Source organism: Triticum dicoccoides, chromosome 7B (assembly GCF_002162155.2).
Source record: "Triticum dicoccoides isolate Atlit2015 ecotype Zavitan chromosome 7B, WEW_v2.0, whole genome shotgun sequence".
NCBI classification, from domain to species: domain Eukaryota; kingdom Viridiplantae; phylum Streptophyta; class Magnoliopsida; order Poales; family Poaceae; genus Triticum; species Triticum dicoccoides.
In genome coordinates, this window is record NC_041393.1 from 650,158,492 (window position 1) to 650,179,240 (window position 20,749).

The 20,749-nt window shown below is 53.3% G+C and overlaps 1 long non-coding RNA gene and 1 pseudogene across 1 annotated transcript; both read left to right on the forward strand.

The window, feature by feature from the left end:
• The first annotated feature begins 6,234 nt into the window (after positions 1-6,234).
• Positions 6,235-6,736, forward strand: LOC119341784 (annotated as a pseudogene).
• A 12,250-nt stretch (positions 6,737-18,986) lies between these two features.
• Positions 18,987-20,352, forward strand: LOC119340023. Its single transcript, XR_005164339.1, has 3 exons — positions 18,987-19,224; positions 19,666-19,726; positions 19,844-20,352. It is a non-coding gene; the product is annotated as an uncharacterized LOC119340023 (long non-coding RNA).
• The last annotated feature ends 397 nt before the right edge of the window (positions 20,353-20,749 follow it).

Below are 20,749 nucleotides of genomic sequence, written 5' to 3' on the forward strand. Positions count from 1 at the left end.
CGTTATATCGGCTAAGGTAGCGCTGGGAGAACCACTGCGATTGTGCCCCAGTTGAGCTGGGTTGAGCACCTCAGTGGAGAAAGCTAAAACTGACCGTCATGATAGGGAGAGAGCCGGTCGCTGTTTGAGAGGTTTTTTCGGGTCCCTAAAGACTCATGCCGCTTAGAGCGGGGAGTCGGCATTGTCCGGCCAAGGCGTGGATAGCGCCCCGAACTCGGTCTTCCGAATACAAGGGGCTTCGCCGAAATTTAAAATTATAGAATTCTATGGCTAAGTGAGAGTGTTCAAGCATTATAGTCTGGTTGCCTCGTTCGTTGTGTTGAACGCCTCCCTCGAAGGACCCAAGAATGGGAACAAGAGCGCTCAAGTTTATCCCGAACACCCCAGCACTCGTGGCATGGGGGCTCAAGCCAACGACTCGCCATCTCTCAAATTTGATAAACGGCCGCACAGAAGGTAATATTTTAAATTAACAAGCGTTGCTTAGCGCATAGGAACAAAGTTTTCAGCGTATAGGATAAAAAAATGTGAGTCTACTCAAAAATTACATCTTTGGAGCACTCACCCGCTATAATGCGGGCACCCTTCAAGACACCCTTATAGTACATCTCGGGCTTGCGATACTCCTTGCCCAGCGGTGGCGCGTCCGTCACAAGCTTCTCGGCGTCCATCTTGCCCCAGTGCACTTTAGCACGGGCAAGGGCCCGACGGGCACCTTCGATGTAGATGGAGTGCTTGATGACTTCAAGCCATGGACAGGCGTCCACCAGCCGCCGAACCAGACCGAAGTAGGTCCCAGGCACGGCTTCTTTAGGCCACAGCCGAACTATGAGGCCCTTCATGGCCTGTTCGGCCACCTTGTGGAGCTCGACCAGCTGCTTCAACTGGTCGCTCAGGGGCACCGGATGTCCGGCCTCAGCATATTGAGACCAGAACACCTTTTCTGTCGAGCTCCCCTCCTCGGCTCGGTAGAACGCGGCAACATCAGACACACTACGGGGCAAATCGGCGAACGCTCCTGGAGAGCTCCGGATTCGGGTAAGTAACAGATAATTCACTTTTACATGCTTGCTTTGCATAAAGAATGCCTTACCCGCTGCTATTTTCTTTATCGCCTCGATCTCCTGGAGGGCCTTCTGGGCTTCGGCCTTAGCGGCTTTGGCACTCTCAAGAGCCAAGGCAAGCTCGGACTCTCGAGTCTTTGAGTCACGCTCCAAACTCTCGTGTTTTTCCACGGGAGCCTGGAGCTCTTGCCGCACCTCCGCCACCCGTGCCTCCTGCTTCTCTCGCTCGGTGCGCTCCAAGGCCGCACTGTTTTCAGCCTTGGACACCGCTTCCTTCAGGGTCGCAACCTCGTTTGTGGCCCCTACAATACCCACGTTATTCCTGTCATTTTTTGCAACCAAATCCTTTCTATAAGGCATTACTTTAATAAGGTATTACTTACCTTCCTTATCCTCGAGCTGCTTCTTGGCAAGGCCGATCTTGTTCTCGGACCGCTCGAGGCTCTGCTTCAATGCATTGACCTCCGCAGTCAGTGCGGCAGAGGTCAGCAGCGCAGCCTGCATTCCCATATTGACATATTTATGTTAGACTCCTGCGTATATCTTTTTAGATCCTCAGCTTGGCTTTTCTTTCCGAACACCAAACTGAGCATAAGGGGCTACTGTCTATGCGGTAATATTCTTACATATCTTAAAAACTTACCTCAAAGCCTGTTAGAAGGCTGGTACAGGCTTCAGTCAGCCCGCTCTTGGCGGACTGAACTTTCTGGATCACCGCACTCATAACAGTGCGGTGCTCCTCATCGATGGAGGCGCCGTTAAGCGCCTCCAGCAAGCTATCCGGTGCCTCCGGTTGGACGGAAGCCGCCGGCGTCGCAGTCTTGCCCTTCTTACAAAGGGGCTGCCCGCAGGACTCCGGAACCACTGAAGGTTCCGGTACGGAGTCCGGCACAGGGCCGGACTTAGAGCCCTCTGGGGTTTTGCCCCCTTTGCGCCCGGAGTCCGGGAGGTCGCCTTGCGGCGCCTCCAGGACCACCTCCTCCTGGTTGGGCCCCTTTTGGGACCCCACCATGGTGTCTTCTACATCGCGAGGGGAGGAGGCCGTCGGAAGTGAAGTGCTATTCACATCCGACGAACCCAGGGAGCCGCTCGACGAAGCGGGAAGCTCATCCTTGGGCGGGCTACATGGTTGTATTCGGCGTTAAAAGACACTATGCGACAAATGAAAAATCACGAGTTATTCTGGAATCCGGACACTTACGATCTCGCCAGGGGCTTGGCCCTCGAGGGCCAGTCCTCTTCGCCATCGTCGGCGTTGGTGGAGTAGTCCGGAGGAAGGGTCCTTCCCCTCTTGGACCCTCCGGCCTCCCCAGTGGGGGAGGCCTTCCTTTTCTTCTCTCCCCCAGTTGGGGGAGAAGCCTCTTTCTTCTCCTCCTCGTCTTCATGGGAGGAGTCTGTCTCGGAGTCATCGGACGATGAGTCCGATAACACCTGACGCCGGGAACACTTTCGAGTTCCCGTGGCCCTCTTCTTGGCCTTCTTCTCCGGCACCACGTGAGGTGCCGGAACCAGCAGCCCCGTCAATCGGGCGTCCGCTGGGTCTTCGGGTAAGGGAGCCGGACAGTTAACCTGCCCGGACTTCTTCTGCCAGGCCTGTCAAAGGTAGGGGAGTTTAGATCCCGCATAGAGTCAAACTATGGAATAGTGTCCTGTAAAAGGTAAAATAGCTTACCTCGCCGGCTTGACGCTGCGAGCTGAATCTGCGATCTTCGGTAGCGGATGCAGGAGCCTCGGCGCCCTTGAACAGCACCTTCCAGGCGTCTTCGTACGTAGTGTCGAAGAGCATGCTCAAGGTTTGGTGTTGTGCCGGATGAAACTCCCACAAGTTGAAGGCCTGTTGTTGCCACGGGAGGATCCGACGGAGGAGCATGACCTGGACTAAGTTGACAAGCTTGATCTTCTTGTTCACAAGGTTTTGGACGCAGGTTTGGAGTCCGGTCAGTTCTTCCAAATCACCCCACACCAGGCCCTTCTCTTTCCAGGAAGTGAGCCATGTGGGGATGCCAGATCGGAATTCGGGGGCCGCTACCCATTCAGGGTCACCTGGCTCAGTGATGTAGAACCACCCCGATTTCCACCCATTGATGGTTTCCACGAAGGCGCCTGAGGGAGTCCTGGACTCGGGGGTGTCCGGATAGCCGGACTATCATCATCAGCCGGACTCCAAGACTATGAAGATACAAGATTGAAGACTTCGTCCCGTGTCCGGATGGGACTTTCCTTGGCGTGGAAGGCAAGCTTGGCGATACGGATATGTAAATCTCCTACCATTGTAACCGACTCTGTGTAACCCTAGCCCTCTCCGGTGTCTATATAAACCGGAGGGTTTTAGTCCGTAGGACATAACCATTACAACAATCATACCATAGGCTAGCTTCTAGGGTTTGGCCTCCTTGATCTCGTGGTAGATCCACTCTTGTAACACACATCATCAATATTAATCAAGCAGGACGTAGAGTTTTACCTCCATCAAGAGGGCCCGAACCTGGGTAAAACATCGTGTCCCTCGTCTCATGTTACCATCCGCCTAGACGCACAGTTCGGGACCCCCTACCCGAGATCCGCCGGTTTTGACACCGACATTGGTGCTTTCATTGAGAGTTCCTCTGTGCCGTCACCGATAGGCTTGATGGCTTCTTCAATCAACAACGACGCAGTCCAGGGTGAGACTTTTCTCCCCGGACAGATCTTCGTGTTCGGCGGCTTTGCACTGCGGGCCAATTCGCTTGGCCATCTGGAGCAGATCGAAAGCTACGCCCCTGGCCGTCAGGTCAGGTTTGGAAGCCTAAACTTCACGGCTGACATCCGCGGAGACTTGATCTTCGACGGATTCAAGCCACAACCAAGTGCGCCGCACTGTCACGGTGGGCATGATTTAACTCTGCTACCGAATAGTGCCCTGGAGGCCGCACACGAGTCCGCTCCGACCCATAGTTCGAAGCCGACCACGTAGATCGAGGACAGGTGGCTGGACACCGCCTCGGGGGCTGCAATCTCTACGGTGATGGAGCCGAACACTGACCTTGTCCCTTGCAAAGCTCATGACTCCGAGGCGCTGGACTCCTTGCCGGACTCCGAACCTCCTGCGCCCCTGCCAATCGAATCCGATTGGGCGCCGATCATGGAGTTCACCGCTGTGGACATCTTTCAGCACTCGCCCTTTGGCGACATCCTGAATTCGCTAAAGTGTCTCTCTTTATCAGGAGAGCCCTGGCCGGACCACGGTCAGGACGGTTGGGATGCGGACAACGAAGAAATTCAAAGCCCTCCCACCACCCACTTTGTAGCCGCTGTCGATGACCTAACCGACATATTAGACTACGACTCTGAAGACATCGACGGTATGGACAACGATGCCGGAGACGACCAAGAACCAGCGCCTACAGGGCACTTGAAATCCACCTCAATTCATGATATATACATGGTGGACACCCCAAAAGGGAGCGATAACGAGGAACAACGGGATGCGGCGAAGGATAATTCCCCCGAAAAACAACCAAAACGGCGATGCAAGCGCCGCCCCAAGTGCCGCCTCGATAACAACAGCTCTCATAATGACCCAGCCATAGCGCAGGAGAAACCAGTGGGCGACGAACATGCAACCAAGCAGCCATCCGAACAGGATGAATCGGATAACCAACTCACCCTCGGCGAAGACAACAGTCCGGATGATCTCACACCGGACACACCACCGGAGCATAAGAACCTCCAAAAAAGGCTTGTCGCCACTGCAAGAAAGTTGAAGAAGGAGAAGCGGAAGCTCAAAACAGCGGAAGACATACTCAGAATGAGGTGGAGCAAAGTACTCAAGACCGCGGACAAATATGGCAATAGCCAACAAACAAAGAGCTACCCGAAGCGCAAGCTGCTACCCGAATTCAACGAGGAGGCCGTAGAGCCCCCACAATTAAAAAGAAAAGAGGCCGCCTGGCCGGATAGACGACCAGAAGGCAGGCCAGGAGTGGCAAGCGGCGCCGCACACAAGCCTGCACATGGCACACATAAATATCTTCGCAAAACGGATGGCCCGGTCAGGTCCATTTATGGGCCGAAAAAGAGGGCCCCAGGAAGTAACATAACAGGCCTAGTGTTCGAAGATAACGGCACACCCAAATACAGGGGCGCCGCACACCCACTATGTTTCACCGATGAGGTGTTGGATCACGAATTTCCAGCGGGGTTCAAGCCCGTAAACATAGAGGCATATGACGGAACAACAGACCCCGGAGTCTGGATTGAGGATTACATCCTGCATATACATATGGCTAGAGGAGATGATCTCCACGCCATAAAATATCTACCCCTCAAGCTCAAAGGGCCAGCCAGGCATTGGCTCAAAAGCCTCCCAGAAAATACCATTGGAAGCTGGGAAGAGCTCGAGGACGCGTTTAGAGCAAACTTTCAGGGGACTTATGTCCGCCCTCCGGATGCAGACGATTTAAGTCACATAACCCAACAGCCCGGAGAATCAGCGCGCAAATTCTGGAACAGGTTCCTCACCAAAAAGAACCAAATAGTCGACTGTCCGGACGCCGAAGCCTTAGCAGCTTTTAAACATAATGTCCGAGACAAATGGCTCGCCAGACACCTCGGCCAAGAGAAGCCGAGGACAATGGCCGCGCTAACAAGCCTCATGACCCGCTTTTGCGCGGGGGAAGATAGCTGGCTAGCAAGACACAGCACCAGCGACCCGAGTACATCCGAGATCAGAGATGGAAACGGAAAATCATGGCGCAGAAAGGAACAGCGCCGAAATAAAGAAAAGAGACCAAAGAGCACGGTGGTTAACGTCGGATTCAAAAGCTCGCGGCCGAACAACAAAACACTGCCCCTTAAGGACAACAGTGACGAGCTATCCAACCTGAACAAAATTTTGGATTGGATATGTCAAATCCACAGTACACCCGGGAAGCCTGCAAACCACACCCACCGAGATTGTTGGGTCTTCAAACAGTCCGGCCGACTCAACGCCGAACACAAGGGGCTCGACGCGCCAAGTGAGGATGACGACGAACCCCACCAGCAGACCGCAGGAAAACAAAAGACTTTCCCACAAGAAGTCAAAACAGTAAACTCACTTCATGTGATACCACGGAACAATAGCGCGGCACTCGCTGAGGTACATGCCGCACGGTCCACCCCAGCGGAACCCCGAGATTGGATGTCAAAACCAATTACTTTCGACCACCTGGACTACTCCAGAAGCGTCCGAAACGCAGGATGGACTGCTCTGATATTGGATCCTATAATCGACGGACTGCAATTTACACAGGTCCTAATGGATGGCGGCAGCGACTTAAACCTGCTATATCCGGACACAATCCGCAAGTTGGGGGTAGACCGTACTAAAATTCGACATAGCCGCACTTCCTTTAAAGGAGTGACGCCAGGCCCTCCTGCCAAGTGCACGGGCTCCTTACTACTAGAAGTCATGTTCGGGTCACCCGGCAACTTCCGACGCGAACAGCTAATTTTTCATGTCGCCCCATTCAAAAGTAGCCATAAAGCACTATTGGGACGTGAAGCTTTTGTCCACTTTAATGCAATACCACACTACGCGTCTCTTACACTTAAAATGCCCGGTCCACGCGGCATCATCTCATTAAAAGGTCGTTCAAGACCCCGGACACGGCTAGAACGAGTCCGGCATAAATAAACTAGGGGCTCCCTAGCCACACACCCCTTTACAAGGGACTGTGTGTATGAGCAACAAGGAGCCAATAAAAGCTCAATTTTTTTCATTTATTCATGCTCTGTTTTAAATACATTTTTGACACAATTTCTTTTCAAACCAAGTTCCTCTCTTTTACAGATGAACAGCGTGTTACACCCGTCCAGGATACAGCACAACGGAGACACAGGCGCAGACGTGCAGTAGGGACCCGTTGCAACGATTCTTTTCAAATTAAGACCCTGCGTAAACCTTTTTTACTGTCCCTTGTTGCTATACATCCCCTGGTTTCTCATCATAACCAGAGAGGAGGCTGACGTTTTGGCATCGGCCGCATCAGAGGATCTTGCGTGTACCTAGACACTAGGGGCTTAGGGCATTGATCTGCCCGTCATCATAAAGACCGAACACCTCAGGGAGTGTTCGGCGTCTCGAGTTAGGCCTTATATGCATCAGCTCCGAATCATGTCTTTGGTCAAATGTTGGGTTTGCTCGGCTCCTGTGTTTTGCTGCCTTACGTTCCGCATCATCGGCTAACGCGGCACCAGGAGAACTACTGCGATTGTGCCCCGGTTCGGCCGGGTGAGCGCCTCAGTAGAGAAAGCCGAAAACTGACTGTCATGATGTAGCAAGAGACTGGTCAACCACTTGATCGACCTCAGGAATGTTTAGAATTCCTCCGCTTTGGCGAAGGACCGCTTCCCGGTCAGACACACACGCGCCCCAAATTCGGAGAGTGCGGTGCCCCTAGGGGCTATATCGTAGCCCCACCTTCGAACTCTTATGGCTAAGTGAAAGTGATAAAGCATTATAGTCCGATTGCCTCGTTTGCTACGCTATCACCTCCTTAACAGGACCAAGACGTTGGATTAAGTGTGAAAACGCGCTATTTCGCAAACACCCCTGCACCATGTGCGTGGGGGCTAAAGCCGAAGACTGCCATCTTTCAGGTTATACACAAGTATACATCAACGGCCGCACAGGAGATGTTTCAATACTTGAACGCACAAGTACAAAAAGCGCTTATATTGTAAACATTATTTTACAAAACCATAAAGATCATTTGAACATGACATTTTTTGAGCACTGCGACTCTATTACACGAGCACCACGCAGAACTTCCCCAAAGTAGTGCTCGGCAGGTAACTGGCTCTCGTCCGAACCCCGCGTCGCAACAACGGTGGCATCCATTTCTCTCCAGTGTGTCTTCACACGGGCGAGGGCCATCCGCGCACCCTCTATGCAGGCCGACCGCTTCATCGCCTTTATATGCGGCACCGCCCCAAGGAATTGCTGCAATAAGCCGAAATAACTCTTCGGCTTGGGCCTATCTGGCCAGACATGAGCCACGATATCTATCATGGCAAGTCCGGACAATCTATTAAGCTCGGCCCACTCAGCCAGCCGATCGGTCAGCGGAAGTGAACGCTCCGGACTACGGAATTGAGACCAAAATAGCTCTTTCGTCTCGTGATCCTTCTGACTTCGGAAGTGCACAACAGCATCTGCTGCACTCGCCGCTAAATCCATATAAGGATCCTCCGGACCCCACAGCTGGCCAAGCTGAGCATACTTCGGATCTGTAAACCTCCTGCGCAGCAGAAAGGGCTTGCCAGCCACAATATCTCCGGCCTGGCGCAGCTCCTCCTTTATAGCCCTCATTGCAGAACGGGCATCCTTGGCTTTGGCGGTGGCCTTCGCCAGGTCTTCTTGCTCCGCTCGGTATTCTTTTTCAAGAACCTCATAGCGGTCGGTAACATCTTTCATCCTCACGGCCATTTCGGCCATCTCCTCCTTGCTTCGGCAGTGAGCAGCCCTCTCGGCTTCTAGCTCTTCGGCTGCCCTCGAGGCAGCCGCATCACTCCTTCTGGCCTGCTCCTTAGCTCAAGCAAGTTCTGCCCGAAGGCTCTCCACAGCAGCGGCACCATCTGCATTAAGCACAAATGTTGTAAGGAATGGGCTTCGGCTCCCTTACTAGGTGACCACGGAGAACAACCCTACCTTGTGACTCGTCAAGTCGCTCATTGACCAGCGCGATGTCCGCATCCGCAACGTCAAGTTGCCGCTTTAGTTCGGCAACTCCATCAGTCCGGCTGGCCACCGGAACATCCGCCACCTGCATAGGAAAGGCGAAAATCAATACCTGCGATTTTGATCCTCGGCACGCTGTCGCTCTCGACAACCTACCGAGTCTTAGGGGCTACCATCTATACAGGGCGCACTTTATGTGTAAAACTGTCAAAAGGTATGTCATTTTTACGTACCTCAAACCCCGCCAGCAAACTCCTGACGGCATCATGCAACCCGCCTTCGGCGGACGAAATCCTTCCAATCACCATACTCATCAATGTACGGTGACCTTCTGAGATAGACGCCCTCTCAAGCAGATCCTTTAGCTCCCCCGGCCGCACACCAGTTGGTGCCAAACTCTCCGGCCCTGCCGGACTCGGGGATACCCTCCGTGATGACACCTCAGGTTCGTCTGCCCTATCCGACGGTGCGGCACATGGAGGCGTCTCGCTCTCCATCATCTCCGGACGAAGGTCCCCCGATGACGAGCTCATCTGAGAAGGATGGAGATCCGAACTACAAGTAAAAACTTCGATTATCCTCAGAAGCAAAAATAGGGATGTTTCTTATTACAGAACCCCCCTTTTTCTACTTATGGCTCGCTGGAGGGCTGATTCCTTAAGGGAGATGGTGCGTCCGGGGCCTCCCCGGACGCAGGACCCTCTGGTGAAGATCTCTTCCCCCGCTTCGAGGCCTTGGCCTCCGGGTTTTCGGAAGCGGTCCTCTTCTCCCCTTGGAAGGGGGATTCTCGATCCCCCCTTTCTTAAAAGCCTCCTTGGTAGAGGTGGCAGTGTCCCTGTTCTCCCCTTCGCCTTCCTCTGAAGGCGCAACCTTCAGCATCCTGACCAGCACGGGATCCGGCACGGTCTCCGGGAGGGGGGCCGGACACCGTATCAGTTTCGCTTGCGCTATCCACTCCTATTCGAGAGACGATGGGTTAAAAGGCAAATTCAAGAAGGCGCAAACAAACGGTGTGTCCGGACGCAGGGCCACTTACCTGAGCATTTGGGCGATTGCAGCTTAGGCCGGAATCCTCGGTCAATTCCGGACACATCTCTCGTGATCCGAAGAACAATTTATACATCTCCACGGGTGTCGTACCCATGAAGTGTTGGAGAGCTCGTGGCCCCTCTGGATTGAATTCCCACAGGCGGAGGGGGCGACGCTTGCAGGACAGGAGACGCCGAAATAGCATAACCTGCATCACTATGACCAGATTGATCTCCCTCTCTTTGAGGTCTCGAATCTGGCCCTACAGCAGGGGTACGTCCTTTGACGGCCCCCAGTTGAGCCCTTGGTTGACCCACGACATCAGCTGCTGTGGAGGGCCCGAGCGAAAGATGGGCAGCGGCTTCTGCCTGCTGCCCCTAGGAGCGGTGATACAGAACCACTCCTGTTGCCACAAGCTGAGCTCCTCTTGGAAAGAGCCCTCGGGCCATGGAGCATCGGCCCTTCTGCTTATAACCGCCCCGCCGCACTCTGCTTGATGCCCCTCGATCATCTTCGGCTCCACGTTGAAGGTCTTGAGCCACAAACCGAAGTGAGGGGTAGTGCGGAGGAAGGCTTCGCAGACAACGATGAATGATGAGATGTGGAGGATGGACTCCGGAGCTAGGTCATGGAATTCCAACCCGTAGTAAAACATGAGACCTCTCACAAATGGATCCATCGGGAAGCCTAAACCCCGACGGAGGTGGGACATAAACATGACGCTTTCGCCGGGCTCTGGGGTGGGATTGACTTGCCCTTCGACGGGCAATCTATGCGAGATCTCGTAAGTCAGGTACTTGGCTTTTCTCAGCTTTCGCACGTCCTCCTCCGTGACGGAGGAGGGCATCCACCGGCCCTGAAGGTCGGAGCCGGACATTGTTGAAGGTCCGAAGCGCTCGAATCTGGGGCTCTGGGTGTTGGAACTCGGGGCGAGGGATAGATTCGATTGAAGATTGAAGAAAAGAGACGAGCCTTGGTTTCATTATAAAGAAGGAGAATACCAAGAGCCGTCCCCGTGACCGTTTGGGACTCACCTTCGATAGAGGAGGCGTGGCAACGAGCACGGTTGGGTTACCCACGTCCGTATTGATGGGAATCCCGGAATAAGGGGAACACGATCTCTACTTTGACAAGACGTGCCAAGGAAACCGCTTCGCTAAACGTGCTGAGGTGGTATAATAAAAACAATTCAAGTAAAGGCTTGGTGGTGGCGTGATGTCATGCCACGAAATACGTCAGCAGATTGAACTTGTGTGCATATTATTCTCTCTACGGTGGTATGTGGAATTTATTTTGCAGAGCCGGACACTATCCTGGTGTTCACAATCTTTTATGGATTATTCGAAGGAGGAACCCGCCTTGCAATGCCGAACAATATGCGCGCCGGACTCATCGTCATTGAAGCCTGGTTCAGGGGCTTCTGAGGGAGTCCTGGACTAGGGGGTGTCCAGATAGCCGGACTATCATCATCGGCAGGACTCCAAGACTATGAAGATACAAGATTGAAGACTTCGTCCCGTGTCCGGATGGGACTTTCCTTAGCGTGGAAGGCAAGCTTGGCGATACGGATATGTAGATCTCCTACCATTGCAACTGACTCTGTGTAACCCTAGCCCTCTCCGGTGTCTATGTAAACCAGAGGGTTTTAGTCCGTAGGACATAACCATTACAACAATCATACCATAGGCTAGCTTCTAGGGTTTAGCCTCCTTGATCTCGTGGTAGATCCACTCTTGTAACACACATCATCAATATTAATCAAGCAGGACGTAGGGTTTTACCTCCATCAAGAGGGCCCGAACCCGGGTAAAACATCATGTCCCTCGTCTCCTGTTACCATCTGCCTAGACCCACAGTTCGGGACCCCCTACCCGAGATCCGCCGGTTTTGACACCGACAGCGCCCTCGAGCCATATGACGTTGGGCATCTTGCCTACGATGGCACCTCCGCACTCCGCCTGCTGGCCGCCCACTACCTTCGGCTTGACATTGAAGGTCTTCAGCCATAAGCCGAAGTGGGTCTTGATGCGGAGGAAGGCCTCGCACACAACGATAAATGTTGAGATGTTGAGGATGAAATTCGGGGCAAGATCGTGGAAATCCAGGCCGTAGTAGAACATGAGCCCCCAGACAAATGGGTGGAGTGGGAAGCCCAGTCCGCGGAGGAAATGAGGAAGGAACACTACCCTCTCATGGGGCCTGGGGGTGGGGACGAGCTGCCCCTCGTCTGCAAGCCGGTGTGCAATGTCGTTGTGCAGGTATTCGGTTTTCCTCAACTTTTTGATGTGCCCCTCCGTGACGGAGGATGCCATCCACTTGCCTCCCGCTCCGGACATGGCTGGGGAAGGTTGAGGCGAGATGTGCGGACTTGGGCGCTGGAGCTCGAGTGCGCGGAAATGGATAAGCAAAGGAGGAAGAAGGCATAGGTAAAAAGGTGGATCCTTATCTCCTTATATGGGCGGACGAAACTATGTGTCCCCACCGGCCTGATAAAACTCGCTTATCTCCCAAGCGTCGTAATCAATGGCGCGGTTGGGTTACGCATGCCCGTATTGATGAGAATCCCGGAATAAGGGGACACGATCTCTGCTTTGACAAGACGTGCCAAGGAAACCGCCTCGCTAAAAACGCTGAGGTGGGACAGTAAAAACGATTCCAATAAAGGCTTGACCGTGGTGTGATGTCATGCTACAGAATACGTCAGCAGATTGAATTTGTGCAGAGATTATTCTCTCTATGGTGGTATGTGGAACTTATTTTGCAGAGCCGGACACTATCCTTGTGTTCAAAATCTTCTATGAAGTATTCGGAGAATGAACCCGCCTTGCAATGCCGAAGACAATATGCACGCCGGACTCGTCGTCATTGAAGCCTGGTTCAGGGGCTACTGAGGGAGTCCTGGATTAGGGGGTGTCCGGATAGCCGAACTATCACCGTTGGCCGAACTCCTAGACTATGAAGATACAAGATTGAAGACTTCGTCCCATGTCCGAATGGGACTTTCCTTGGCGTGGAAGACAAGCTTGGCAATACGGATATGTAGATCTCTTACCATTGTAACCGACTCTCTGTAACCCTAACCCTCTCCGATGTCTATATAAACCGGAGGGTTTTAGTCTGTAGGACGAACAACAATCATACCATAGGCTAGCTTCTAGGGTTTAGCCTCTTCGATCTCGTGGTAGATCTACTCTTGTACTACCCATATCATCAATATTAATCAAGCAGGAGTAGGGTTTTACCTCCATCGAGAGGGCCCGAACCTGGGTAAAAACATCGTGTCCCTTGTCTCCTGTTACCATCCGCCTAGACGCACAGTTCGGGAACCCCTACCCGAGATCTGCCGGTTTTGACACTGACACCTGGCCTCAGGCATTTCGAGCCACTGATTCTCGAATCTGAAGAACTTGCTCTTGGGCACATCCACGTTGAACTGCAGTAGGATCGGAGTGTGATCGGAAGTGACAGCAGACACACATGTGGCAGAGGACTGCAGAAAGCTCAGATTCCATGCCGCGTTAACCAGCACATGGTCCAGCCTGGAAAGGGTGGGGCAGGTCCTCTTATTAGACCAGGTAAAAAGCCGATTGTCAATCTGGATGTCATCCAGGCCCATCTCTCTCATCCATGTGTTGAACATGTCCATTAGACTCCAGTTGATGCGGCCACAGGATTTCTCATGTGCAAAATGGTACATGTTGAAGTCTCCCAAGATGACCCATGGAGCGTCCGCATCTGCTGCAACGCTACTAACTGCTTCAAAGAAAGCTGACCTCTTGCGTGTACAGCAGTGATCAGGAAGGAAGTGGCAGAAGAGGTCGCACTCATCTTCAGAGTGACGTTATATCTGTGTGTGTCGATGACCTGGCCTTGAACCCAAGAAGTACCCAAGCGACAAGAATTCCACCTGCTGCACCCATCGAAGGGGTGACAGCCTGACCCTGGAAGGAGGCAGGTAAGAAGGAGAGAAGCTTGATCGGCATGAGGTGTTGCAGTTTGGTTTCCTGCAAGCAAACAATGCTGGGGCAGCAAGAGGTTATAGGATCTCGAACCAACGAACATTTATCATCATAACCAAGGCCGTGCACATTCCAGTTTAAAATCTTCATGGTAAAACAAAGAACATACAACCCAGATCATGAACTAGACACGACACAGAGCTAGATAGATGCACCCGAAGGTGGACTCGATACAGACTAGAACTAAAGCAACAAGGACCTGATACATGAGCAAGCATGTAGCTCGTGCAACGATTGACTGACATCCTAACAAAGTAGACTAACTGATAGAGATAAGAGGCACAGAGTGCATAAGCCGACTTAAGCAGACACGCCCAACTGAGAACAGCCACAGATAACAGTGGCCTAACCATTGAGGTTGGAGAGGACACGCACAGAAGATGCGGACGAGCCGCTGTTGGCGGGAGAGCCAGCTGAAGCTGAAGATGTCACAGGGGAGGAACGGGCGCTGGCTTGGTCGAGGATGGTAGCCACATTAAGATCGCAGATCTCAGCGATCTGCTTCAACTTGCTCCTGGTCAGCGGAGAGGGGTCGATAGTGGTGGTATCTCAAGGAGGCCAGAGATCGCTGCCGTCTTGGACTTCTTGCGGCGGGACGATGAGGGGCCGGAGCAGCGAGAAGGGCCTGTGCCCAAGCCCGTGTCCGAGCCAGACGCCACCGCCTTGCGCTTGGCCGCGCGCTCCACACGGCCCAAGCGCATGCTGTCATGCGCATGCCTGAGGTGCTGGCTGCACTGCAGGGAGAGGGGGTCCCCCACAGCAGGGGGCGTGATCTCCAGACCGCCAATGGCTCCAGGAGCGCCGTTAGGGACCGACTCCAGATTCAGATCGAGCGCATCCCGTGCCAGGCTGCGCTGGCCAGTGGCATGGCCCCCCAGGGGGTCGAGAAGCTGGAGCATGGGCGGCGAAGAGATGATCTCGCAGGCGGCAGGATCTTACGGCGGGTCGCGATAGCTACAGAAGACGGTGGCAACATGGGGAGGGAGCGCGGCACACGCGCCGTGCTTGAGGTCAGTCACGGCCACAGGAGAAGCCTGACCATAAGGCAGGATACCAGGCTCAGGCCTGGGAGTGCGATTGGCCGGCCTCGAACAAATGGTGAGCTTTTAGATGGGCCTGGGCAGGAAAGTAAGCTACGGCGGGGAGGAGTGGGCTGTCCATAGAAGAGATGCGTGGGCCTACCGCAGGTAAGAGTCTGGATGGCGCATTGGGCTTGGGTGGATATTTGCACTCCATCGACGGAAGCAGAGGCAGCGTGCGGGAGCAGAGGCTACCATCGAGCATCTTGGGCCAGAATTAGAAAAGGAGGGACCGACAGCTTTCCCGCATCAGCTCCTTTGATATGTAGTTGAAGCACGGGAAGTAGCTGTCTCCCACAGCAAGCTGCCACACCGGGATGGACCCAGCGACCTAGCGCCGGTTGTTCAAATCCAGCTTGAAGGAGAACTACAGCTCTTCCGGGTCGAAGGCGACACTCACACGTGGCACGCGCTTGTCAGTGGCAAGCGGGGAAGAGTGAAGACAGTGCCGTGCTTCGTCCTCATGGCCGATCTGCGCAACCGTTGGGAGCGAGAAAGTGGCGTTCTTGATGAGCTTCGGCTTGACTGCGACCTTGAGCATGGCAAGGTAGTCCCCGACCGAGGCCATCTCGGGATGGAGGAAGGCCCGGAAGGCCCGATCAGCCATGCCCATGTTGCCCCCAAAACTGCTCAAGGCAGGCCGAGGGTGAGCATGCCCCTGCCGTGGCAAGGCGGGCTAGAGCGAGCAGCTGGCGCCGCTCCCGTCAGTCAGACCGGCCGGCCGAGGCGGCGCGGTCGGGGCGCCAAGGGAGCGGGCCACGTCCCAAATCTCATTGATGATGACGTCCGCCTATATGCCATTGCCATCGACGCGGTGGAAGGTAAGGTGATGGGGGATATGGTGGAGGGCTTCCACTTTGAAAAGCACAAAGATGGAGGAAAACTCACTACCATGAAGGCATGCATGCTCGAGCCTAAAGAGATTGGCGAAGCCCGTCACACTAGCCGTGACTCCTCTCTTATTCCACAGCTCAAGCGGCATTTTCTCAAGAGAGATGCTAACGACGTGGCAGTAGGAGAAAAAGAAGGCATTGTCACCAGCATTGTGAGGCCGGATCCAGATCCTACGGTTGCCAAGGCATATTGGACTAGCGCGCAGGGCGGCGACCTGCTCGGACTCGCGCTGGGAGATAACAAAGACAGTGCCCATGGAGCAGCCGGCAAACCAAACGGCAGAGATGCCAAGATGGTAGCGGAGGACGCACTTGAGCCAGGGCAAGAAAGCCGGGTGGGGCGGGGTGATGTCGACAAGGCAAACAAGGGAGTTTTGGTCCGCGACCATAGGGTAGTGGACATCCAGGGAGGTGGGGCAGCCATGCACCACGAGCTCCATGGCTGGGGAGGGGGGTGTGCGATCGGTAGCAGAGAAGGGTGTAGCGCTGTGGGCGAGAGAGGAAGAAGCAGGCGGTGACGAGCTGCGGGCAAAGGAGTTGGTACTTAAAGGAGGGCTGGGAGGTGAGCGCAGAGAGCGGAGGGAGCATTGAAAGCTGAAATGGCCGACTAGGCGGCAACACCAGCAAACGACGGGTCCCTGCAATCCCGCCGGTGATGACTATAAGAGAGGCAGCGAAAACATCGCTTGTGCAGGTCCTTAGGCTTAGCAAATCTAAAAAGCAGATTTCGTACGGCTCGCGAGGCAGGGGGAGCGGACAGCCTGACCACGGGAGAGAGCAAAGCGTTTTTGTATGGCGTGTCACCATGCACAGACAGGGAGGCGGGCTTGGGGCACGAGGGGTCAGGCGAAGCGTTGCAAGAAGATCCCATAGGATCCGAGCTGTAGACGGCTGACGATTGGCCCTGGGGTAGCGGCGGCACCAGCGTGGCGACAGCGCTAGGGAGGGGAGGTTCACAGATGAATAATAGCCCTCGAGCGGGGCGCTGCCAGAGACATCACTGCCCTGCACCTCACTACTCTGACCCCTGAAAACCTGGGCACGCGAGGAGGAAACGTTCAAGAGGCCGTGAGCCAAGTCCGAAGCGGATGGGGCCGACCCAGGACCAAGGATCGATGGCAGGAGGGAGTTGGCGCACCAGACTCGATGCCACGTCCCAGAACATGCAGAACACACAGGTCGTGACACCTCCAGGCAACCGGAAAGGGCCAAACTGGAAAGAGACATGTTAACCACAATGATGCCTGACCTCCACGGATCACGGAGCACGATCTCCTTGGCGATGGACGCATGCGCAAGTTGGAAGAGGAAGGAGCCACTCTGGAGCTGACGAACCCGGTAGCCGTTGGCGAAGCCATCGAACCAGCTGACCAGCATGGAGCCGAAAAAGCTAGGGGCGAGGATGATACCTTCGTTGCGAACGACGGCGAGGACTCCGGCAGTTCGGCGAGGACTAGCCACTGGCGCTACCGTGTCGCAACCGTACTTGGCCAACATAGCATCCTCGAAGCTACTACCGTTCATGGCGAGAACAACGGAGCAGCCCGGCAAAACGGAAACCAGAGGAGGGGATCACTAAGCGGAGCGGAGAAGATGGAAGGGAACCACAAACTGGACTGTAGCTCAGAGATCACCAAAGAAGAAAACAAACCCGATGGTCAGCGTACCTTGGGAGAGGAAGGAAACGACGTAGGCTCGAGAAGGGACCTCTAGCTACACGGCAGAGCTTCGTAGAGTGGCTGCCGTGCGCGGGCAGGGGCACACGACAGGAGAGTGCGCGTCGGCGGTTGCGGTGGCTGCCGGCGCCGGGGTGGCAGCCGGTACGGAGCTCGCGCCTACCACAGCCTCGACCCTCCCGTGATGATCTTCATGTTAGTGTCATTTGCCCGTTCTTCCTAAAATGGATTTATAGTAGCCCGTGAACGAATTTTGCGGTGCCGCGGTTTACCGGATCAGTATACCCAATAGGGGACGATAGTACAGGGACCCACGTGCCAGTTACTCCCCAGCTGGCGGAGTTCCACAGGGCACTGGCAGGGTGGTGTTGACACCAGATTTTGACACGGCCAAGAACTTAATTAAGATGGCCTCAAATGGAGAAGTGTTCAAAGTGAGAAAGCTTTGTATCGTCAAAAGGAGAAACTTTGATATTTGGGCCATAGCCACCCGGTCTCATTTCTAAGGCTGAAGTTCTGTTCGAAGTATTCAGATTTTGTTTTCAGAACACAATTCGGCTGATTACGCCCCTAAGATGGCCTCATATGAGAAAAGTTTCTACCCGCATTGTCTTCGTCTCGTCAAAACGATCGATTTTGATATAAGAAACGTCTAAATCGGAATTCGTATGCAAAAGTTAGAGTCAAAAGAGTGTGCTGCATAAGTCTGCCCCGGAAGTTCCGGGCAAAACTTCCGGGGAGGTTCTGGGCTAAACCGAAAGTTTGCACGCGGAGCACCCTGAAAACTGGAATTTTAACATTATTTGCCGATTTGAGGGGCCAGTTTCGACATCAAGATGACCTCGGATGAAAAAGTGTTCAACTAACTAATTTTTCTACATTGCAAGATCTACAACTTTGCTTTTGGGACCATCCCGATCCGAAGCCATATGCGACCTGCAAGAGCTTTGCAATAGGGCAATTTGATGTAATTTTAGCCCGGAAGTTCCGGGCTGACCGGAAGTTCCGTCCCTCGTAGTCCGAGTTAGGTTATCTTTTGATGTTTTGGACGGGATTTGAGTCCTTTTCTTGCACGGAAAGTCCAGCCGCCTCATATATATGTAAGAGGTGACGGCCGATTGAATAACAACACACAATCGAACAAATCTACCTACATCTTTTACCTTTACTTTTACCTTCTCCCTCGTTCTTCTTCTTCCTCATTCTTCATTCGTTCTTTTTCATTGTAGGGCGGCGAACCTCGAGGTCCTAGGGGCGATCAGGTCGACCTAGGGCAGCCCATAGCCGCCGCGCGCCCTGACGGGGTCCCTCTCGGGCGTGTGGGGTTTCGGGTTCTCAAAAACGCCCGCCAGGATTAATATTGCTTGCGTACCGCGCTTCCGGACAGGTCTCCTTCGACATGAGCTGTGGTGCATCACCCCCGGCGTCGAGGGTACACGGTGACGTGTTACTGGGCGTGGTTCACCCCTCCCATCACCTTTCTCTTCTTCGTCGCCTGCAGTCTCTCTTTCCCCCAAATCCCTGCTTCCCTCTCCCTTACGCCCTCTGCGAGGGTCGGCGGGCGGACCTCGAGCTCCTCCTCGTCTCGGCGCGCGGTTCCTCCTCGCCGGCTCGTCGCTCCTCGTCCCCAACCCCGACCTCGAGCTTCTCCTACTCCTCGTCACGCCGGCCGCCCCGCACCCTTTGTCGACCTCGGCAGATCGACCTCGCCGCCGAGCCCCCGACACCAACGGCGAGCTCTTCTCATCCTCTCCCCCCTCAGGTGACCCGGTCCCGACCTCCCCTGCTCTAGATTTGTGCCTCGTTGCTTAATTTCCATGCCCTTTATTGGTTGCGCCTCCCGCTGGCTCCATGGAATCTGCACGCTTGATTGCTTCGGATGCTGCTGTCTCTTGGCTGCTGCTATTGGTCCATTGCTACTCCTTGTGCCTGCTGCTACTCGTGTTGTTAAGCATGTGAAAATTGCTGTTTTTTTTCTTTTCTGAACCGGGCATGACCCCTTTCCATTACTTTTGAGTTTGACATAACGGAAATACATGAAAAATTGCGGCTTATATGCTCTGAAAAAATTGAGGCAAAACAGAGTTTTGTCTAACACCTATCGCTTAACGGACCGTTTATAGAAATGTAATGTTTTTATAATTTCCAAGACATGAAATTCGGATGTACTCACGTGCAACATTTTTGTTTCTTTGGTTGTCAGATGGAACCGACAAAGAACGGGAAGGGCAAGAAGAACACACAAGAGCATAAGAATGAAACAGGTAAGCTTCCTCTCCCAAGAATTGACTATGCGTCCTACTGTACTAACATAATGATTTTCATTCTCTTTTGACATGTACTGTATATTTCTATCATAATTGTTCGTTCCAAATTTTCAGAAGAGAAGCTGGTTGTGGACATTGCGGACAATGATTATATAGATGCAGTTGAAGAAACAAAATCTATTTCCACTGATACCCTTGTGACTGAGAGTGATTCTGAGAGTGACGATTCCGAGAGTGACGCACCTCAACGAGCGCCAAGCAACAGAACCCGAGGAGGCAATAGAACCCGAGGAGGAGGAGGAAGGCGAGGGGGCAACAGAACCCGGGGAGGAGGAGGACGAGGGGGTAACAGAATCCGAGGAGGAAGAAGAGGGGGTAGGGGACGCACTAATGGTTAGCATCTTTATCGTCATTGCCAAAATATTAGTGCAATTGGAATGATGTTGTAATTGCCTTAGGTCTGGAACTCCAAACTTCTAACTTTAGTCCTTTCTTAGCCGTTCTTACCGTAGTTCGGGCTTCAACCGTAGCGGCCTCTATGTTGTGTGATCTCGATACCATGTTTGGTTTTGAGCTCCAGTAATTTAGAGCTTGCATACATTTAATTCATTGCCTTCTGTCTATTTCTTGCTGTTTGAGTATCTAGGACTTCTGGACGGGCTAATCACGTGGTATCATGCTTCTAAATGAGAATGATCATTGAAATCCATTAAACCATTTAGATCAGATTGTTTGATTCACGTCAAACATGTTTTAGGTCATTTCTAGCAGGATCTTGAGTGGTGGAGCCATGTTCATTTGCTCGATTAACTGAAATGTGATTAATTTCCTCTCGATTTACTGTGATTATTTCCCCCTTCTCACATTAGTTTGCTGTTGTTCATTATTTGACATGGGATATAACACCACTAGTTCTCTGTTGCTAGCATATTTCCGCTGTGCAAAATATTATAGTTTGATCTATTTACTGGTTTTAGCAGCTCTGGATGCACTTAATTCTCTGAACGTTGCTACTGCTTA